Source organism: Meles meles, chromosome Y (assembly GCF_922984935.1).
Source record: "Meles meles chromosome Y, mMelMel3.1 paternal haplotype, whole genome shotgun sequence".
Classification (NCBI taxonomy): Eukaryota; Metazoa; Chordata; class Mammalia; order Carnivora; family Mustelidae; genus Meles; species Meles meles.
In genome coordinates this window covers 10,959,049-10,982,374 of record NC_060088.1, presented here as the reverse complement: position 1 = coordinate 10,982,374, position 23,326 = coordinate 10,959,049, and positions in this window count along the sequence as shown.

Here is a 23,326-nt window from a genome sequence, read left to right as displayed (position 1 = left end):
CAAATGGCTATCAGACACATGAAAAAATGTTCATCATCACTAGCCATCAGGGAGATTCAAATTAAAACAACATTGAGATACCACCTAACACCAGTTAGAATGGCCAAAATTCGCAAGACAGGAAACAACATGTGTTGGAGAGGATGTGGAGAAAGGGGACCCCTCTTACACTGTTGGTGGGAATGCAAGTTGGTGCAGCCACTTTGGAGTACAGTGTGGAGATTCCTCAAGAAATTAAAAATAGAGCTTCCCTATGACCCTGCAATTGCACTGCTGGGTATTTACCCCAAAGATACAGATGTAGTGAAAAGAAGGGCCATTTGTACCCCAATGTTTATTGCAGCAATGGCTACGGTCGCCAAACTGTGGAAAGAACCAAGATGCCCTTCAACGGATGAATGGATAAGGAAGATGTGGTCCATATACACAATGGAGTATTATGCCTCCATCAGAAAGGATGAATACCCAACTTTTGTAGCAACATGGACAGGACTGGAAGAAATTATGCTGAGCGAAATAAGTCAAGCAGAGAGAGTCAAGTATCATATGGTCTCACTTATTTGTGGAGCATAACAAATAACAGGGAGGCCATGGGGAGATGGAGAGGAGAGGGAGTTGAGGGAAACTGGAAGGGGAGATGAACCATGAGAGACTATGGACTCTGAAAAACAACTAGAGGGTTATGAAGGGGCGGCAGGGGGGTGGGGGGGTTGGGAGGTTGAGGAACCAGGTAGTGGGTAATAGGGAGGGCACGTACTGCATGGAGCACTGGGTGTGATGCCAAAACAATGAACACTGTTATGCTGTAAATAAACAAATAAAAATAAATAAATTAAAAAAAATTGTTCTGAAAAAATAAAAAAAAAAAACAATGAAACCAACTTAAAAATACACTATAGATTTTCTATTGATGAAGTGCTTCTTTCAATCAGCTTATGACCCTATTTCAATGTCTGACGAGACTCTCCATCCACGGATGTTGAACTCTGATATTTCTTAGGCTGTAAGTAAAAGAAAATCTAAGACATGCATCTGCTATTTGCCATATTAACATCACAAACGGGAAGCAGAGTGAGGATGCATTGTGATTCTATTTCTCAAGCTAGGAGGGAGAGATTAAATTGGAGATCCCCAGGAATTCTAGTTCAACTGCAAAGGTAGAGAGAACGGGTAAAGTAAGTGTTTCTCATCTCTTTCTGTTAAGTGAGACTTAAAGATGCTTGCCCAGAATATCCTGTTCTAATCAGCAAATGCTAAAGTTAGTTCTTTTAAAAATTTATTTTATTTTTAAAATTTTTATTGTGTTATCTTAGTCACCATACATCACTAGTTTTTGATGTAGTGCCAAGATTCATTATTTACATAGAATACCCAGTGCTCCATGAAATATGTGCCCTAATACCCACCCCCAGGCTCACCCATTCCTCCATGGCCCCTTTCTAAAACTCTTAGTTTCTTGGAGTCCATGGCCTATCATGGTTCATCTCCCTCTCTGATTCCCCACCCCTGTCACTTTTCCTTTCCTTCTCCTAATGTCCTCCGTGCTATTCCTATGTTCCACAAGTAAGTAAAACCATATGATAATTGACTTTCTCTGCTTGACTTATTTCACTCAGCATAATTTCCTTTGGTTCCATCCATGTTGTTGCAGAAGTTGGGTTTTGCATCCTTTCTTATGGCTGAGTAATATTCCACTGTGTATAGGGCCACATCTTCTTTATCCATTCATCTGTTAAAGGGTATCGAGGGCGGAAGGGCAAGATGGCAGTGACATAGAAGACCCTGTTTCAATGGGTCCCCTAAATTGAACTAAATATCTACCAGAGCACTTGGAACACCCATGAAATCACCCTGAGATGTAAGATTATACACTTTTGGATCTCTACATGGGCAGAAGATCATCAGTGGAGAGCTAAAGCAGAGTGAGAATGCTAGAACTGATACTGGAAGATAAGCAGAAGGGGAAAGGAGCCACCAGAAGTGACCCATTGGAAAGTAATACCCCAATAAGAAAGTGCCCTGTGCTTTGGGACCAACAGTAGCTTGGAGACTGGTTAACAACACTCAGAAAGAACAAAGGGTCTTTAGGGGCAAATGGTGGGGTCCCATGGCCACAGGCACAGAATTAAGCCCAGAGCCCAAGGGCTGACACAGCCAGTGCCCATCCATTCCTAAGAGAGCCTGGCAGGACTCTGGTTGGGGGTCCCTGGACCTGTAGCCTTCCAATGGCTGCGTCGCCTCTAGGTCTCAGTCCACCTGGCATGAGCATGGGCTCCAGACAACAGTCCTGGCAATGGCAGCCCCCAGGATCGGGATGTCTCAGACCAGTATGGCTTGTGTGTTCAGTACCCTGGGGGTGCAAAGACAAGCAGAGGCCTTGGGTGACCACTGAGACAGTGGCTGAGGGTGCACACCACCTGTGGGAGGTTGCAGTGTACAGCAGAGTTTGCAGAAGCGGATCCTGTGTGTTCTGGACCACCCAGAGGGGAGCAGACTAAGGTTTCTCTCTGAGGTGCAGGTCTGGGTACAAACAGTTTACTTTGCTCTGTCCCTCCAAAAGGCAAAATACAAAACAAACAAACGAACAAAAAAACCTGCCAAAGAACAAAAACCTCCAGAGAACAAAAGTCTGAAAAAACAGTTTCCACAGAGCCCAGACCCTTGATAGAGGACAGGTTGACTCAAGCCAAGCAGGACTAACTTAAAAACAACACTGCAGGCCCATCCCCCAGAAGATCTGCTAAAAGAACAAGAAGACAACCACCACAGTGTCCCTATAAAACCCCAACATCAGGGATAAACAGTGTATTAGCTCTAATATATTTTTATATATATTTATAAATATATAAACAATATATAAAGATCCTGGTATTGCCTCAAGACCTGTTAAATTTCATAGATACAACCTTTCTTTTCTTTCTATTTTTTTAAAAATTAATTCTCACAATTCCTGTTCTTTCATTTTTTAATTTACTTACCATTACAACTAGAGGCATAATACAACATATTCCATAATAACTTTCTAACTTAAACATTTTTGCATACTTATACCTTTTCCTTTTCTTTTTAAAAAATATTTATGTATTTATTTATTTATTTAGATAGATAAATAGATAAAAGCTTCAAGGTAGTCATTTTCTGCTATTCAATTCTACCCCTATATATAAACCAGGTTTTTTTTTTTTAAATTTTACTTTATTTATTTGACAGACAAGGATCACAAGGCAGGCAGAGAGAAAGGGGGGAGCAGGATCCTTGTTGAACAGATAGTCCAACATGGGGCTCAATCTCAGGACCCTGAGATCATGACCTGAGCCAAAGGCAGAGGCTTAACGCACTGAGCAACTCAGGTGCCCCTATAAACCAGTTTTAATTTCCCTGTATCTCTGGATATTTGAGTCCTTTTACAAAGATAACTAGATACACTCAGGAAGAACAGAAATAAACTTCTTTGCCCACATCAAGGGTTTAAAACTATCTTCCCATCTTATTTTTTATCAGTGTTTCTTGGGGTTCATTTTGGCTGGGGTTTTTCTTTTTCTCTTTCTTTTCTTGGTCTTTTTGTTTGGTTGTATTTTGTTTTTGTACCTTATAAATCTTAATTTTGAGATTCATTTTGGCTGGTTTTTTTTTTTTTTTTTTTACTTTTTCCCCCTCTTTTCTTTCTGTTTTTTTTTTTTTTCTTTTTTCTTTCTTTTTGGTGGTGACTTCTAATTGCTCTGAAACTTGGTAGGGTGCACCTTGCCTGGATTGTGGCTGATATATCCAGCTATATATCCCCTCAACCACCTCTCACCAAAATGACTAAGAGGTGGAAGAGCCAAAAGAGGAAAAATCCAGAGACTGGGACCTCTGCCACAGAACTATCAGATATGGGCATAAATAATATATTGGAAATAGAATTCAGGATAACAATTACCCAGACAATGGCTAGGTTGCAGATGACCATTAGTGACAACATAGAATCTCTAAGGGTGGACAGGAGAGCTGATCTTGCAGAACTTAAAAATGCTATCAGTGAGATTGAATCTAATCCAAATACTCTACCACCTAAGGTAAATGAGGCAGAAGACAGAATTAGTGATCTAGAATACAAACTGATAGAAAAGAAGAATCAGGAGGAGGTCTGGAACAAATAGCATAGAAGACATGAAAACAGATTTAAGGAAATAAATGACGCCATGAAACATTCCAATGTCAGAATTATTGGGATGCCTAAGGGGGTGGCAAGACAGAGGACTAGAAGATACAGCTGAACAAATCTTAGATGAGAATTTCCCTAATCTGGGGAATGGAACAACTGTTCATGTCCTAGAGGCAGAGAGGACACCCCCCAAGATCAGTGAGGGTAGAAAGACATCCAGACTTGTGATTGTGAAATTCACGAGTCATAAGTTCAGAGAAGATGTCTTAAGGGCAGCTAAGGGGAAGAGATTACTTATGTACAGAGGAAGGATCATCAGAATAACATCAGATCTGTCCACAGAAATCTGGCAAACCAGAAAGGGCTGGCAAGACATATTCAGGGCCCTAAATGAGAAGAACATGCAGCCAAGGATACTTTATCCAGCAAAGCTGACTTTCAGAATGGATGGAGAGATAAAGAGCTTCCAAGGCTGACAAGGTTTAAAAGATTATGTCACCACCAAGCTGGCACTATAAGAAATACTAAGGGAGCATTCTATTAAAGAAGAAAGAACTCAAGAGTGACATAGAACAGAAATTTACAGAGACAATCTATAGAAACAGGGACTTCACAGGCAACATGATGACTATAAAAACATACCTTTCAATAATCACTCTCAATGTGAAGGGCCTAAATGCTCACATAAAATGGCACAGGGCTACAGACTGGTTAAAACGACAGGACCCATCCATATGCTGTCTAGAAGAGATGCATTTTGAACCTAAAGATACATCCAGGCTGAAAGTGAAGGGATAGAGAACCATCTTTCATGCCAATGGGCCTCAAAAGAAAGCTGGGGTAGTGATTCTTATATCAGATAAATTAGATTTTAAGCTAAAGACTGTAGTCAGAGATACAGAAGGACACTACATCATTCTGAAAGAAAGGACACTACATTGGACACTACACCAAGAAGATCTAACAATTGTAAATATTTATGCCCCCAACATGGGAGCAGGCAACCACATAAGCCAACTGTTAAAATAAATAGTCTTATTGATAAGAATAAATCAATTGTAGGAGATCTTAACATACCATCCTCAGCAACAGACAGATCATCTAAGCAGAAAATCAACAAATAAGAGCTTTGAATGACACACTGGACCAGATGGACCTCATTAAGATATGCAGAACATTCCACCCTAAAATAACACAATATTCATTCTTCTTGAGCACACAAGGAAGTTTCCCCAGAATAGATACATACTGGGTCACAAATCAGGTCTCAAAAGATACCAAAAAATCGAGATTATTCCATGCGTATTCTCAGATCACAGTGCTCTGAAACTGGAACTCAGTCAGAAGGAAAGATTTGGAAGGAATTCAAACATGTAGGAGCTAAAGTCCATCCTGCTCAAGAATGTTTGGATCAATGAGGAGATCAAAGAAGACCTTAAACAATTCATGGAAGCCAATGAGAATGAAGACACATTTGCCTAAAACCTATGCGATATGGCAAAGGCAGTCCTAAGGGGGAAATACATAGCAATCCAAGCCTCACTCAAAAAAACCTGAAAAATCCTGAATATGTCAACTCTCTTTACACCTTAAGAACTAGAAAATCAAAACCAAATTAAGCCAACCCCATGCACAAGAAGGGAAATAATTAAGATTAAGCAGAGATCAATGAGATAGAAACTACAGATACAGTAGAACACATCAATTAAACTAGAAGCTGGTTCTTTGAAAGAATTAATAAGATTGACAAGCCACTGGCCAAACAAATCCAAAAGTAAAGGAGAAGACTGAAATTAATAAAATTATGAATGAAAGGGGAGAGGGATCATGACTAACACCAAGGAAATAGAAACAATCATCAGAAATTATTATCATCAGCTATATGCCAAGAAGTTAAGCAACACAATGATAAACTCTAAATGGATGAAATACCTCAATGTGAAACAGGAATTCACCAAAATCCTAGAAAAGACCATAGGCAGTAACCTCTTAGACATCGGCCACAGCAACTTCTTTCAAGACTCATCTCCAAAGGCAAAGGAAACAAAAGTGGAAATAAACTTTGGGGACTTCATCAACATAAAAAGCTTCTGCACAGCAAAGGAAACAGTCAACAAAATAAAGTGTAACCCACAGAATGGGAGAAGATATTCGAAAATACACTACAGACAAAGGGCTGATATCCAAGATGTATAAAGACCTCCTCAAACTCAACATCCCCAAAACAGATAATCATGTCAAAAAATGGGCTGAAGACATGAACTTCTTCAGACACTTCTCCAAAGAAGACATACAAATGGCTCACAGACACATGGAAAAAATGCCCATCATCATTAGCCATCAAGAAATAGCCAAGATGCTCTTCAACAGATGAATGGGTAAAGAAGATGTGGTCCATATATACAAAGGAATATTAGCAAGCCATCAGAAAGGATGAATACTCAACTTTTGTATCAACATGTATGGGACCAAAGGAGATTATGCTGAGTGAAATAAGTCAAGCAGGGAAAGTCAATTATCATACAGTATTGCTTACTTGTGGAACATAAGGAATAACGTGGAGGACATTAGGAGAAGAAAAGGAAAAGTGAATTAGGGTAAATCAGCAGGGAGATGAAACATGAGAGACTGTGGACTCTGAAAAACAAATGGAGGGTTTTAGAGGGGAGGGAATGGGTGAGCGTGGTGGTCGGTATTAAGAAGGGCACATTTTGCATGGAAGACTGTGTGAGATACATAAGCAATGAATCTTGGAACACTGAAAAGAACAAAATAAAATACAATAAATAAAATTATAAAATACAATAATAACAAAATAAGAAAGATAAGATAAAAAAATAAAATAAAATGAATGGCATCTCCGTTCTTTCCATAGTTTGGCTATTGTGGACATTGCTGCTGTGAACATTGGGGTGCATGTGGCCCTTCTTTTTACTCATCTGTATTTTTGGGTTAAATATCCAGTAGTGCAATTGCAGAGTCATAGGGAAGCTCCATTGTTAATTTTTTTGAGGAATCTTCACACTGTTTTCCAAAGTGGCTGAACCAACTTGCATTCCCACCAACAGTGTCAGAGGGTTCACGTTTCTCCACATCCTCTCCTACATTTGTCATTTCTTCTTTGTTGATCTTTGCCATTCTAACTGGTGTAAGGTGGTCTCTCAATGTGGTTTTGATTTGAATTTCCCTGGTGGGTAATAGCTGTGGCTGTCATGGAACCATGGGCTTATGTTCATGCCTAGGGACCCCAGTCCCAACAATTGTCCCCTAAATCCTTTTGTTCTCTTTGAGTGCTGTTATTAATCCCTTCCCCTCTCACAGCCACCGGTCTTCAATCTAATGCTGGTCATCAAGTGCAAGCACTTTTGCATTGGGTATTACTTTCCAATGGATCCCTTCTAGTGGTTCCCTCCCTCTTCTCTTTATCTTCTAATATCAGTCTGCACACCCCCAACTCCTGTGGGGTAGCAATATTATCAGACAAGTTCATAAATTTTAAACCAAAGACTAGTAAGAGATGTAGAAGGACATTATGTCATACTTAAAAGGTCTAGCCAACAAGAAGATCTAAAAATTATAAATATCTATGACCCCATTGTGGGAACAGCCAATTCTATAAGCCAATTAATAATCAAAATAAAGAAACATATTGATAATAATGCATTAATAGTAGGGGACTTCAACTCCCCACTCAGAACAATGAACAGATCATCTAAGCAGGAGATCAACAATGAAACCAGGGTTTAGAATGACACACAGGACCAGAAGGACTTTGCAGATATATACAGAACATTCCATCCTAAATCAGCAGAATACTCCTTCTTCTTGAGTGTACACAGAACTTTCTCCAGAATAGATCACATCCTGGGTCACAAATCATGTCTCAACCATATGAGCCTCTCAACTGATGCAGAAAAAGCATTTGACAAAATACAACATCCTTTCTTGATTAAAATTCTTCAAACTATAGAAATAGAAGGAACATAGCTCAATATCATAAAAGCTATCTACAAAAAAATCCCACAGTGATATCATTCTCAATGAGAAAAATTGAGAGCTTTTCCCTTAAGGTCAAGAACACAACAGGGATGTTCACTCTCACCACTGTTATTCAACATGATGATGAACAGCAATCAGACAACAAAAAGAAATAAAAGGCATTTGAACTGGCAAAGAAGTCAAACTCTCTCTCTTTGCAGATGACATGATACTTTATGTTGAAAACCTAAAAGACTCCACCCCAAAATTACTAGAACTCCTACAACAATTCACCAACATGGCACAATAAAAAAAAAAATCTATTCACAGTAATCAGTTGCATTTCTGTATACTAACAATGTGGCTGAACAAAGAGAAATTGAGGAGAGGATCCCATTTATAGTTGCACCAAAAAAGTAAAAGCTACTTTGGAATAAAACTACCAAAGAGATAAAGAATCTGTACTCTAGATACTACAGAACCCTTATGACAGAAATTGAGGAAGACACATTTTGAGGAAGACAAAAGGATGGAAAAACATTCCATGTTCATTGATTAGAAGAATAAACATTGTTAAAATGTCTGCTGCCCAGAGCAATGTACACATTCAGTGCATTCCCTATGAAAATGCCATCAACATTTTTCACAGAGCTGGAACAAACAATCCTACAATTTGTATGGCACCAGAAAAGACCCAAATAACCAAGGGGATCTTGAAAAAGAAAACCAAAACTGGGGACATCACAATGACTGACTTCAAGCTGTTTTACAAAGCTGTGATCATCAAGACAGTATGGTACTGGCACAAAAACAGACACATAGATCAAAAGAACAGATAGGAGAGCCCAGAAGTGGACCCTTAACTCTATGGCTAACTAATTTTTTACAAAGTATTAAGAATATTTAATGGAAAAAAGACAGTCTCTTCAATAAATGGTGCTGGGAAAATTTGACAGCTACATGTAGAAGAATGAAACTGGACCATTCTCTTACACCATTCACAAAGATAAATTTTAAATGGATGAAAGACCTCAATGTGAGACAGGAATACATCAAAATCCTAAAGAGGAGCACAGGCAGTTACCTCTTCGACATTGGCCACAAGAACTTCTTACAAGACAAGGTCCTAAAGCCAAGGGAAACAAACAAACAGAATTCTTGAGACTTCATCAAGATAAAAATCTTTTGTACAGCAGAGGAAGCAATCAACAAAACTAAAAGGCAGCCTATTCAATGGGATGAGGTATTTGCAAATGTTAAAGTGCTAGCATTTGATAAAGGGCTAGTATCCAAGATCTATAAAGAACTTCTCAAACTCAGCACCCCAAAAAACAAAGAATCCAGTCAAGAAATGGCAGAGGACATGAACAAGTATTTCTCTACAGAAGATATAAAAGTAGCCACAGACACATGAAAAAAAAATGTTCAAATCACTCATTATCAGGGAAATACAAATCAAGCCCACAATGAGATACCACTTTCCACCTGCCAGAATGGCTAAAATTAACAACTCAGGAAACAATAGGTATTGCTGAGGATTTGGAGAAAGGGGAGCCTCTTACATTGTTGGTGGGAATGCAGCTGGTACAGCCATTCTGGATAAACTGTATGGAAGTTCTTCAAGAAGTTAAATTTACCCAGCAATTGCACTAATAGGTATTTACCCCAAAGATAGAGATGTACTGAAAAGAAGGGGTACATGAACCCCAATATTTATAGCAGCAATGTCCACAATAACCAAAACTATTGGAAGGAGCCAGGATGTCCTTTGACAGATGAATGGATAAATATGTGGTACATAGAAACAATGGAACATTACTCAGCCATGAGAAATGATTAATACTTATCGATTACCTCCATGTGGATGGACATGGAGGGTAATCTGCTATGTGAAATAAGCTAATCAGAAAAAACAGTTATCATATGGTTTCACTCATATGTGGAACATAAGAAACAGTTCAGAGGACTATAGGTAAGGGAGGGGTAACTGGATGGCAAGAAATCAGAGAGGGAGACAAATCATGAGAGACTCTTATCTATGGGAAACAAATAAAGAACAGAATGGTAGATCAAAAGTTCTAAAAAGGAACAAACAAAACCCAAAGCTGCAGAAGAAAGCAAATAATAGACATCAGAGCTGAATGAGATGACATAAAAATTAAAAGCAGTAGAACAAATCAATGAAAGGATAAGATGATTCTTGAAAATATCAACAAATAGTGATAAACCTTTAGCCAGATTCATCAGAGAGACCATGCAAATAAACTCAGAAATAAAAGAAGAGAAATAACAACTGACATGATACCACAGAAACTCAAAGGGATGTAACAATTTATTTAAAAAGTTATATGCCAACAAACTGGACAACCTAGAAGAAATTGATAAATTATTAAAAATTGAAGGAAGCAAGCAATAAGAAGAGAAAATTTAGAAGGCAAGAAGAAATAGAAAATTTAGAGAGACCAATTAGCGACTATGAAATGGAATCAGTCATAAAAAAAACTAGGAAGAAATATGGGTTGGCGACTAGATGACTTCACTGTGGCATTCTACCAGAAAGTTAAACATGTTTCTAAAATTTTCCCCAAAAAATAGCAGAGGAAGGAAAACATCCAAATTCATTCTATAAGTAATATTGTCCTATTAACTTAAAAAAAAATAGTAGTGGAAGGAAAACGTCCAAATTCATTCCATAAGTAATACTGCCCAATTAACCAAAACAAAAATTACTGCACATCAATGTCTATGATGAGCATAGATGTATAATTCCCGCAAATATTAGAAAACAAGCCCAATAATGTGTTAATAAAACAATTCACCTTGATCAAGTGTGATTCACTCCTGGTATGCAAGGATGATACTGACATAGCAAATGACTAAAAGAAAAGATCAAAGCCATATCACTTCAGTCAATACAGAATAAGTACAACATCCATTTATGAGAAAAAAGTAGGTGTAGAGAAAACATACCTCAACATAAAGATCACATACAAGGGGCGCCTGGGTAGTCCAGTTGGCTAAGCATCTGGCTTTGGCTCAGGTCATAATCTCAGGATCCTGGGATCAAGCCTCACATTGGGCTCCCTGCTCAGCAGGGAGCCTGCTTCTACCTATCCTCCTACTTGTGCTCTCTCTGTCACTATCTCTGTCTCTGTCTCTCAAATAAATAAATATATTTTTTAAAATAGATAATATTTGAAAACTCTGCAGCTAACATCATGCACAACGGGGGAAACAGAGTTTTTCTCCTAAGGTCAGAAACAAGAAAAGAATGTCCATTCTCACCACGTTTAGTCAACTTAGTACTTGAAATCCTAGCCACAGCAGTCAGACAAGAATAAGAAATAAAAAGCACCCAAATTTGTAACAAAGTCAAACTTTCACTATTAGTAGATAACATGATACTATTTGTTGACTTCACCTAATGAATGAATTCTGTAAGGTCACAGGATACAATATCAATGTATAGGTTCTGTTGCATTTCTATACAAATAATAATAATAATGAAAGAGCATAAAAAGAATTAAGAAAATAATCACAGTTTCAATAGCACCTGAAATAATGAAATGCCTAGATATGAATTCAGCCATTATGTAAACACCTATACTCTGAAACCTATGAATCACTGATGGAAGAAATTGAAGATGACACAAAGAAATAAAAAGATATCCAGGCTCATTGGTTAAAAGAAAAAAAATTATTAAAATATTCTTACTACTCAAAGCAACCTGCACACTCAAGAGAATCCCTATCAAAATATGAACAGCATTTTTTATAGAACTAGAACAAACAGTCCTAAAATTGTGTGGAACCACAAAAGATCCCTAATAGCCAAAGAAACCTTGAAATAGAAAAACAAAGCTGGAGGCATCACAGTTCCAGACTTCATGTAATATTATAAAGCCGTAGCGGTCAAGACATTATGGTAATGGCACAAAAATAGATATATAAATTAATGGAACAGAATAGACACCCCAGAAATAAGTTATTAGAAGAAGGGTGAAAAATCAGGAAGCTGATTTCAGGAAAATGGAGTGGGATAAAGGCCACGTGTAACTGGCAAATTGCTTCAATTTTTTAACACAATGCCATGGATCAAAAAATATTTAGGATCCAATATGGAAGGTCTGTAGTAAGGAAGCAATTGCACAGCAAACAGGGTTCCCTAGAGATTTCACATATATTTTAAAAGACTAAATTAATTTACTGAGGGGATCAGGTTCAGAGACATTTTAACTTGAAAACACAGGTGGTCATTTAAAATATCTTTAACTGTAATAAGATAGCTTATAAGTGAGTCTTTTTAAGATAATAAATCTCTTAGAACCAACATGTAGAAATAAACATCCTTGAATACTCCCTCCTTATGCTGAGAGTTGGTATATTTTTCTAAAATAAAATATATCTCAGAAGCAAAAAAGGTCATATGTAGAGTAAATCTATAGGCATAATGGTTCCTGATTTCAAACTATATTACAAAGATATAATAACCAAACATTGTAATATTGGCATGAAAACATGCATAAATCAGAATAGAACAGAAAGCCCAAAAATAAACACTTGCAAATATGGATAATTAATCTAACACAAAGGAAACAAGAATATCTCATAGGTTTAAGACCGTCTCCTTAACAAATGGTGTTGGGAAAATTGGACAGCACATGAAAATGAACAAAAATGAAATGAATGAAACTACATCACACACAAATTTTGTGTTAAAAAAACACAAATTGGACAAAAGACTTGAAAATAAGGCATGAAAACATAAAACTCCTAGAAGAAAACAAGGTAGTAAGCTCTTTGACATAGTCTTAGAAATATTTTTCTGAACCAGCCTCCTCAGATAAGGACAACAAAAGTAAAATAAAGTAATATAATTACATCAAAATAAAAAGTTTCTGCAAGGCAAAGGAAATCATCAACAAAAAGGCAACCAACTGAATGGGAAGATATTTGCAAATCACACATCTGATAAGGTGTACTATCCAATGTATAAAAATTACTTAATATATAAAAAACAAGGGCTCTGGGCGGCTCAGTTGGTTAAGCATCTGCCTTTAGCTCAGGTCATGATCTCAGGATCCTGGGATCAAGCCCTGATCAGTCTCCCAGCTCAGCAGGGAGCCTGCTTCTCCCTCTGCCTGCTGCTCCCTCGCTTGTGTTCTCTAGCTCCTTCTCTCTCTGTCTCTCAAATGAATAAATTAGGACTTTAAAATAAATAATAAATGAATGAATAAGTAATAATCAATCAATCAATCCTGGTTAAAAGTAGGCAGACACATGTAGACACAAATCACACAAAAGATACACAATATCATTAGCCATCAGGGAAAAGAAAATCCAAACCACAGTGAGGTTTCATTGTATACATGAGGGTTACCAAAAAGAAAAAGAAAAAGAAAAAAAAGCACAAGACAAGTGTTGTCAGGAATATGGAGAAAAGGGAACCCTCACACATGGTTGGTGGAAATGTACATCTCCAACCACTGTGGAAAACAGTACAGGGTTTCCTCTAAAGAATAAAAATAGAACTAGCATGTGATATAGTAATTCTACTCGGGGCATTTACCCAAAGAACACAAATCACCAGTTTGAACAGATAATCTGCACCTCTTTGTGTATTATAACATTATTTGCAACAGCTGGGATATCAAGCAACTTAGGTGTCTACCAGTAGATGAAAAGAAGATACGACATATATGTGTAATGGAATATTACTCAGACATAAAAAATTGAAAACCTGTCCTTTGACAACATGGATAGACCTACAGGGTATTATGCTAAATGAACTAAGTCACACAGAGAAAGACAAACATCATTTGATTTCACTTATAAGTGGAATCTGAAAACAAAAAACATGGAACAAATGAAACAAAAACAAAAGCAGACTCATGGTGAAGGGGATTCCAGAGATATAATAAAATAAGCATTGGGGATGTAATGTATCGCATAGGAGTATACCCAGTAATGTGGTAATAACTTCATATGGTGACAGATGATAACTGTACTTGTATATATAATTTCATAATGTTAAAATATCAAATCACTAGGATGTACACCTTAAAACAATAGGATATCAAAATCAATTATTCTTTGATTTAAAAATGTGGAATAAAAGCTCTTATGGTTTATTTAGGTGTTGTTATTGTGGTTCTTTTTGTTTTTGTTTTTGTTTGTTTTTTGTTTGTTTGGTTGGTTGGTTGCTGTTGTTTTCAAGCAGGCTCCATGTCCAGTGTGGAGCCCAGTGCAGGCCTTGACCTCACAATCCTGAGATCAAGACCTGAGCTGAGATCAAGAGTCAGCTGCTTAACCATTAAGCCAGCCAGGCACCCCTCATGGTTTATTTTGAATTTATATCTTAACTGAGTGTGTAAGTGTGATATCTATTTAGTCCTACCTTCCCCCTAAAATCAGAAGAGAATCTGGTGAAGAAAGAGATGGCCGTGTTTCAGAGTCACACCCCAAGTGCATTAGCTTCAAAGTAGACATGTGTATAAAAAATGATTTTAAAAATAACCAGAGGCCTTTATTACTAAATATAAATACAACGCTTCCAGTAGACAACAAAGCCCAAAGTTTTACAAAACTTTTTTTTGATACTTCTTGCCAACAAATAAAAATGGTTCATTTCCTATGAATTTGAGTAAACACCCATATCCTGCTTTTCCAAACACAATCCTATTTTTTTAATTTTACTTTTTTTTATTTGTTTATTTACAGCATAACAGTGTTCATTGTTTTGGCATCACACCCAGTGCTCCATGCAGTACATGCCCTCCCTATTACCCACCACCTGGTTCCTCAACCTCCCCCCCCCCCCCGCCCCTTCAAAACCCTCTGGTTGTTTTTCAGAGTCCATAGTCTCTCATGGTTCATCTCCCCTTCCAGTTTCCCTCAACTCCCTCTCCTCTCCATCTCCCCATGTCCTCCATGTTCTTTGTTATGCTCCACAAATAAGTGAGACCATATGATACTTGACTCTCTCTGCTTGACTTATTTCGCTCAGCATAATCTCTTCCAGTCCCATCCATGTTGCTACAAAAGTTGGGTATTCATCCTTTCTGATGGAGGCATCATACTCCATCGTGTATATGTACCACATCTTCCTTATCCATTCATCCGTTGAAGGGCATCTTGATTCTTTCCACAGTTTGGCGACCTTAGCCATTGCTGCAATAAACATTGGGGTATAGATGGCTCTTCTCTTCACTACATCTGTATCTTTGGGGTAAATACCCAGCAGTGCAACTGCAGGGTCATAGGGAAGCTCTATTCTTAATTTCTTCAGGAGTCTCCACACTGTTCTCCAAAGTGGCTGCATCAACCTGCATTCCCACCAACAGTGTAAGAGGGTTCCCCTCTCTCCACATCCTCTCCAACACACGTTGTTTCCTGTCTTGCTAATTTTGGCCATTCTAACTGGTGTCAGGTGGTATCTCAACGTGGTTTTAATTTGAGTCTCCCTGATGGCTAGTGATGATGAGCATTTTTTCATGTGTCTGATAGCCATTTGTATGTCTTCATTGGAGAAGTGTCTGTTCATATCTTCTGCCCATTTTGATATGATTATCTGTTTTGTGTGTGTTGAGTTTGAGAAGTTCTTTATAGATCCTGGATATCAACCTTTTGTCTGTACTGTCATTTGCAAATATCTTCTCCCATTCCGTGGGTTGCCTCTTTGTTTTGTTGACTGTTTCCTTTGCTGTGCAGAAACTTTTGGTCTTGATGAAGTCCCAAAAGTTCATTTTTGCTTTTGTTTCCTTTGCCTTTGGAGACATATCTTGAAAGAAGTTGCTGTGGCTGATATCGAAGAGGTTACTGCCTATGTTCTCCTCTAGGATTCTGATAGATTCCTGTCTCACGTTGAGGTCTTTTATCCATTTCGAGTTTATCTTTGTGTACGGTGTAAGAGAATGGTCGAGTTTCATTCTTGTACATATCGCTGTCCAGTTTTCCCAGCACCATTTATTGAAGAGACTGTCTTTTTTTCCATTGAATATTTTTTCCTGTTTTGTTGAAGATTATTTCACCATAGAGTTGAGGGTCCATATCTGGGCTCTCCACTCTGTTCCACTGGTCTAACACAATCCCATTTTTAACCTACTATAAAACTCAACTCTCTGTCCCTATCAAATTCTTCTCATCACCTCCTACATACTCCAAGTTCATTTCTTCCCAATTTTGTATTCTGGAAACATTTGTTTCCTCTTTAGTAATTTTATTGCACAGAGCTTAGTTTTTCTCTTGTGCACAATTTAGGTACCATCAGCTGAAATTACATACTGTCATGAAATGAGATTATGTCTTCCTTGCCCTCTGCTCTCACTGCAGCATTTTTGAAGGTGAAGAATTTCCTCATTCAAATATGTGTTTAACCCCTTAGGTTCCATTCTTTCTACCTTCCACATTCTCCTCCAGTGGTCTTGTATTTTAGTGTACTGTTAAAAATGACTGATAAATTTGATATCTACATTTGTTGCAGCTGTCTTACCATTCTGTTTTTGGTGTTCTCCTCAAAGATGCTTTCATGATGACTTAAGTTCAGCCATTTCTGTCCAAAACGATAACTGCTACAGCATGTATTTTTTCTTTAAGCCTGCTCCTCCCCACCCTAATCCCTCCTAAGGACTGTAAATTCCAAAAATGGGGTTTGAAATTAGACAGAAGTACTTCAAATTTCACTTCAAGTGTTACCATCAGTATAACTGTGATCCAGGTAATTTTGAGTTCACTGGGGGTTTTCACATGTATATATCTAATATAGTAATTGGCACATACCATTCAATAAATGGTGCCTCACGTCTCAATTTCCTTTAAGGAAAATTCCCATTGTACCGAAATAGGAGACAAGGTTAAGAAAACAGGCAATAAAAGGAAACAAAAGCGAAAATGAACTTTTGGGACTTCATCAAGATCAAAATCTTCTGCACAGCAAAGGAAACAGTCAACAAAACAAAAGGGCAACCCACAGAATGGGAGAAGATATTTGCAAATGACAGTACAGACAAAAGGTTGATATCCAGGATCTACAAAGAACTCCTTCAACTCAACACACACAAAACAGATAATCATATCAAAATGGGCAGAAGATATGAACAGACACTTCTCCAATGAAGACATACAAATGGCTATCAGACACATGAAGAAATGTTCATCATCATTAGCCATCAGGGAGATTCAAATTAAAACCACGTTGAGATACCACCTGACACCAGTTAGAATGGCCAAAATTAGCAAGACAGGAAACAACGTGTGTTGGAGAGGATGTGGAGAAAGGGGAACCCTCTTCCACTGTTGGTGGGAATGCAGGTTGATGCAGCCATTTTGGAGAACAGTGTCGAGATTCCTCAAGAAATTAAAAATAGAGCTTCCCTATGACCCTGCAATTGCACTGCTGGGTATTTACCCCAAAGATACAGATGTAGTGAAAAGAAGAGCCATCTGTACCCCAATGTTTATAGCAGCAATGGCCACGGTCACCAAACTGTGGAAAGAAGCAATATGCCCTTCACTGGACAAATGGATAAGGAAGATGTGGTCCATATACACAATGGAGTATTATGCCTCCCTCAGAAAGGATGAATACACAACTTTTGTAACAACATGGATGGGACTGGAAGAGATTATGCTGAGTGAAATAAGTCAAGCAGAGAGAGTCTAGTATCATATGGTTTCACTTATTTGTGGAGCACAACAAAGAACATGTAGGACATGGGGAGATGGAGAGAAGGGAGTTGAGGGAAACTGGAAGGCGAGATGAACCATGAGAGACTATGGACTCTGAAAAACAACCAGAGGGTTTTGAAGGGGCGGGGGGGGGGGGGGAGGTTGAGGAACCAGGTGGTGGGTAATAGAGAGGGCACGTTTTGCATGGAGCAGTTGGTGTTGTGCAAAAACAATGAATACTGTTATGCTGAAAATAAAAAAAAATTTTTTAAAGTGGAAAAAAACAGGCAATAAATATTTGTCAATTTACTTCACATAGCACTCTAAGGGAAAAAATCATTTTGCAAAAATGAAAGTAAGTAGGAGTCACAAGAGTCTGGCAAGAAACTAACCATTTAAACAAGAAATACTCGTGTCTGACTTGCAGATTTCAGGCCATCTTGCTTAACTGACATCCTGGTCCCCAAAATTGGAGTGGGACTTTTGCAGAGTAACTTAGGAAGTTAGGTACAGGACTTGATTACTATGTGAAGCTTCAGCCTTTCCCAGATCCGCACTAACATCTTCTGCCCCAACAGGGACCAGACAACAGACATGCCTTCCTACCTTGGGAACCTTGTTGTGGGGAGTAAAGAAAAGGTATGTGAGCACACCCAAAACTCCCTCATCCACTGCCCAGAGAAGATTAGGTGCTCAGTATTTGGCTGGGTTAGGAAATTCTAATTCTCCCATTGCTTCACCTTTGCAGACTCTGCCATCACTCTGAGTTTTCAGACTCTAAACATCCAACCAGAGGGTTACCATCATGGTCCAAGTCACGGAAGACCCCAACAGATGTCACCTGCATGAGATTCTATCCAGCATTACCTTCTGGAAGATAGCAAGAAGTTGAGCAACCAGTCTTTTATATCATTTAGAGTATGATCTCTGAAATGGAGTTTTAAAGAGATGTTTGAAAATTACTGGAGTGGTAGTCTTACCCATGAGGCCAGTAAGTTGGACACTGAGTGCTCCAGGATGATGGCAGAGTCAGAGAGGTAAACTAGGGCCAAGAAACTAAGTCTTCCATGAATATATGGAAGTGACCTCAAAGCTAATGAATAGCAATGAAGAGGGTACAAGGTGTACAGCATAATTAAATTTCAAAAGAAAAGTGAGTTCTTCCATTAAGGATATGAAAGAGCATTGCTGTGGAAGAAACATTAAAGATCTAGGTATTCTTCCATCAACATGTCAGAAAACAAGCAGAAGATTCAGTCAGGGAAGTGGGATGGTGTCATTTAATACATTCCTCCTCATAAACTGGTGCTTAGGTCTTGGAACATGAACTCAGGATGAGACAAACAACATCCATTTGTTTCAGCAGGACATGAAAAGTGAAGCTAAGTCACTTACAAAGTGTTAGGGGAGCGGGAGGACCTAACTCAGGGAACATCATTGTTTGAAAACCCACATGGCAGGCCCCTCCCCCAGAAGACCAACCAGGAAGGAAGAAAAAAAAAAGACTACAAGAGAACAACCACCACTACTTCATAAATACAACTTTTATTTTTAACTCTTTACCAATATTCTGGTTCTTTTTTTAAATACATACAGATAATTTTTTAACCTATTTACCATCACACTGAGATGTACAGTACATCAAACTCCTTAATAACCTTCTAACCTGAACTTTTTGATACATACACCCGTGTTTCTTTTTTGCTTTTCCAATTTTTAAAAATTCTTTTAAAATTTTAACTTAGTTTAGTCTAGTTTATTCTTTTTTAATTTTTATTTTCTACTATACATATAGAGTTAAACTTCAAGGTAATCCCCTTTCCCCAATCAATGCTACCCCTATAGGCAAACCAGTTTCTAATCCCCCTGTAACTTAGGAAAGTTGAGTCCCTTAACAAAAACACTTACAAAGTGTTAGAAGTAATCACAAGATAAGACTGGGTAAACATGTGACAAAAACATCTAGGTCAGTGTGTTCCCACATTGGGGAAAGATGAAAACAGGCAAAGCAGAGCCACATGGTTTAGTAAAGCTCTTTGTTTCCCTTCTAAGAGGACAATAAAGTTATGGAAAACAACCATCAGCAGGCATGGGCTTTATGGCCTAAAGTTACTCAGGCAGGACAGGTAATGGTTTTGCCAAACAGGAAGGGAGGCAAAGAACTTGAGAGTACAGGAAAGAATGGGATTATATTAACTGAACAAAATTCAATCTATAGAGCAAAGAACTGAAACAAGCAGGCGACTAAAAGATTAAGAAAAAGAAAAGAGTTAAAGGACTAGACTCAATTAAACCAGAACCTCTTAGGAGAATGAGACAGCTGAGACATCTTCACCCTTGAACTGTTCAACCTAAACATCACTTGACTGATAAATTGCCAACACATACCCTCCCCAATGTCCATAATAGAATTTAAAATTTTTTTTTGCTATTTAGTTGTATGAATTCTTTACATATTTTGGATATTAATCCTTATCATGTATATGATTTGCAAATATTATTTCCCATTTTGTAGGTTTTCTTTTCATTTTGTTTATTGTTTTGTTTGCAGTTCAGGGATTTTTAAGTTAATACAATTCTGTTGGTTTATTTTGCTTTTGTTTCCTTTGCTTTTCTGTGAAATCCAAAATATCACCACCAAGAACAATGTCAAGGAGCTTAGTGCTGTGTTTTCTCCCAGGAGTTTCATGGTTTCAGGTCTTCCAATCAAACTGTTAATCCATTTTGAGTTAGTTTGTGTAAGAGTGGGACAATTTTTCTATTTCACACATACATAGTTTTTCTAACACCACTTTTAAGGAGATTGTCCTTGTCCCATTGTATATTCTTGACTTCTCTATCATAAGCATGGGTTTATTTCTGGGTTCTCTTTCCTGTTCTAGTGATCTTTGTGCCGATTTTTATGCAAGTAACATACTGTTTTCATTACTGTAACTTTGTAATATAGTTTCAAGTCAGAGAGAGTGATTCCTCCTGCTTTGTTTTTTTCAAAACTACTTTGGCTATTCAGATTCTTTCTAAGTATCATACAAATTTTAGGGTTGTTCTATTTCTATAAAAAACTGAGATTTTAAAAGAGATTGCACTGAATTCTGCAGGTTGATTTGTATGGTTTGGACATTTTAACAATATTAATTCTCCTAATTCATGAACATAGAATATCTTTTCATTTGTTTGTGTCTTCAGTTTCTCTCATCAGTGACTTATATTTTACCTTACACAGACAGGTAAAACTTTATACAGGTCTTTTTTTTTTTTAAGATTTTATGTTTATTTATTGTCAGAGAGAGAGAGAGAGAGCAAGAGCGAGCTCATAGGCAGGCAGAGTGCCAGGTAGAGGCAGAGGGAGAGCCTGATGTGGGACTTGATCCCAGGACACTGGGATCATGACCTGAGCCGAAGGCAGCCACTTAACTGACTGAGCCACCCAAGTATCCCTATACAGGTCTTTATACAGGTCACTTTTTTTCCCTAGATGTTTTATTCTTATGATGCAATTAAAAATGGGATGGTTTTCCTAATTTCTATTACTGAGATTTTTTTTAGCGCATAGAAACAGCAGATTTTATTTTATATATTGATTTTTGTATCCTGCAATTATTGAATTCATTTATCAGTTTGAACAGTTTTTTTGTGGAGTCTTTAGGTTTCTCTAAATATGTCATCTGCAAATAGTGTCTATTTTACTTTTTTTATTTTTTCCAACTTGGATGTCTTTTACTTTTTTTTTTTCTTCTCTATTATCTATAGTTAGGACTCCTAATACTATCTTGAACAACTGTGGTAAGAGTGGCCATCCTTGTCTTGTTCCTGACTTAGAAAAGATTTCTGCTTTTGACCACTGAATATGTTACCTTTGGGCATCTCATATATGACCTTTATTATGTTGAAATATATTTCCTCTTACCTACTTTGTTAAGGTTTTGATTTTGTTTTTGTGGGTTTTTTTTTTTTTTGTCATAAAGAGATGTTGGACTTTGGTAAATGCTCTTTATGCATTCTGATTATATGATTTTTATCCTTCATTTTGTTGATGACATATCACATTTATTGATATATGGATATTGAACCATCCTTGTATCCCTGCAATAAATCCCACTTGATCTTGATGAATTATGATATATTGTTGAATTTGGTTTGTTAATAATTTGTTGAGGACTTTTGTGTCTATGTTCATCAGGGATATTGTCTTACAATTTTCTTCTCTTGAGGTGCCCTTATATGTTTTGTATTATGTATAAGCCTGGCCTCATAATAATGAATTTGGAAGTGTTTCCTCCTCTTCAATTTTTTTGGAAGTGTTTGAGAAGAATTGGCTTTAATTCTTTGAATGTATGGTAGAATTCACCAATAAAGATTTCTCATCCTGGACTTTAGTGTGTATGGAGATTTTGCATTGTTTATTTAATTCCCTTATTAGTAACTGATCTGTTTAGATTTCTTATTTCTTTAGGACTCAGTGTCAGAAGATTGTAAGCTTCTAGGGATTTATTCTTTTACTTTTTCCTAATCATTGGCATATACTTGTTTAGAGTAGTCTCTATGTTTTGTTTTGTTTTGTTCTATTATCTGAATATCCATTGTATCTCTTCCTTTTCATTTCTGATTTTATTTATCTGAGTCCTTAGTCTTTTTTTCTTGGTGAGTCTAGCTAAAGGCTTATCAACTTTATTTATCTTGATCAATGTTATTTATTTTTGCTTGTCTGTTCTTACTTAAGAACAATTCCTAGTTTCATTAATCCATTCCATTGTCTTTGTAATCCCTATTTCTTTTCCTGTGTGTGTGCACACGTGCATGAGCTCTGATGTTTGTTATCATTATCCTTCCACTTTTGACTTTGCTGTTTTCTAGTTCCTGAAGGTTTTCTAGTTCTGTAAATTTAGATTGTTGCGATTTTTCTTGTCTCTGGATGTGATGTTTATCACCATAGACTTTCCTTTTAACATTGTTGTTAATGCATTCCATAAGTTTGGTATGTTGTGTTTCCATTTTCACTGTTTTTTTTTTTTAATATTAATTTTTTTTATTCGTTTATTTGTTTATTTACAGCATAACAGTGTTCATTGTTTTGGCATCACACCCAGTGCTCCATGCAGTACGTGCCCTCCCTATTACCCACTACCTGGTTCCTCAACCTCCCACCCCCCCGCCCCTTCAAAACCCTCTGGTTGTTTTTCAGAGTCCATAGTCTCTCATGGTTCATCTCCCCTTCCAGTTTCCCTCAACTTCCTCTCCTCTCCTTCTCCCCATGTCCTCCATGTTCTTTGTTATGCTCCACAAATAAGTGAGACCATATGATACTTGACTCTCTCTGCTTGACTTATTTCGCTCAGCATAATTTCTTCCAGTCCTGTCCCTGTTGCTACAAAAGTTGGGTATTCATCCTTTCTGATGGAGGCATCATACTCCATCGTGTATATGGACCACATCTTCCTTATCCATTCATCCGTTGAAGGGCATCTTGGTTCTTTCCACAGTTTGGCGACCTTAGCCATTGCTGCAATAAACATTGGGGTACAGATGGCCCTTCTTTTC